At 34.6% G+C, this 1,029-nt stretch overlaps 1 non-coding gene across 1 annotated transcript; it reads left to right on the top strand.

Annotated features, from left to right (window-relative positions):
• The first annotated feature begins 591 nt into the window (after positions 1-591).
• LOC142653966 (U2 spliceosomal RNA) lies at positions 592-783 on the top strand. The gene has a single exon (XR_012848801.1). It is a non-coding gene; the product is annotated as a U2 spliceosomal RNA (small nuclear RNA).
• The last annotated feature ends 246 nt before the right edge of the window (positions 784-1,029 follow it).

Raw genomic sequence — 1,029 nt, 5'->3', positions numbered from 1 at the left:
GAGAGACAGGTGTGGTGACGACGAGACGATAATGCACCTGTTTTGGAACTGCCCATATGCACAGGAGGTTTGGAGGAAGGTAGGCCCATTGCTGAAATGGGCCTGCGGTCTTAAAGATCTTAAATTTGAATACGTGTTTTATGGTCTTTTTAACTGCCCAAGTTTTAAACAGCAAATGGTCTGTTGGATCATTTTAAACTGTTTTAAGAATGCCATTTGGAAGGTTAGGAACATTCTGCTTTTTAAACATGATTTTATTGACGTTAAAAATTGTGTGAAATATGCCCTAAGTGAAATGTATATTTATTATCTTAGGGACAAAAAGCAGCTAGGGGTAAAAGAAGCAACATCCATGTGGTGTTTGCAAATGTGGAATACCATAACATTGTAAATAAAAATGGTTTTATTCTTTTATGTCTTTTATGCCCTGTATAAATTTTATCCTGCTATGGTTCTGTACTTTTATTATAACATCTGTATTAATGGTCTTATTATTATTACTTTTGTATTCATTTAAATGTATGAATATTCATGTATTATGCTGTTGATTTTATCTTGTGGTTTCAATTTTAAAAAAAAAGTCTGTAAAATATATTATTTTTGCCAATAAAAAACTTTGTTGAAACCTTATCTGTTCTTATCAGTTTAATATCTGATACGTCCCCTATCTGGGGACCATATATTAAATGGATTTTTAGAACAGGGAGATGGAAATAGAGCTTGCTCTGTCCACTCCACGCATTGACCTGGTATTGCAGTATTTCCAGGACCGGTGCACCCTTCCCTTATGTGTTGACTAAAATCAGATTCCAAAAGTGCTATTTGTGTTTGCTATTGTTTTTGTCTTTCTGATGGGATCTCCCCTTTTAATCCCATTATTTCAACACCTGTTGGACAATGCATTTGTACAGTCATGTGTGATAATGAGCTCATTTATTAAATGCAATTAATTAATACATTGCCACCTCTTGTTGTGTGTGTGTCTTCTGTGTTTCTGTGTTTCCGGCATTTCACATTGGAACAGCTCAT

Source organism: Rhinoderma darwinii, chromosome 5 (assembly GCF_050947455.1).
Source record: "Rhinoderma darwinii isolate aRhiDar2 chromosome 5, aRhiDar2.hap1, whole genome shotgun sequence".
Taxonomy (NCBI): domain Eukaryota; kingdom Metazoa; phylum Chordata; class Amphibia; order Anura; family Rhinodermatidae; genus Rhinoderma; species Rhinoderma darwinii.
This window is presented reverse-complemented; position numbering and strand designations above follow the sequence as displayed.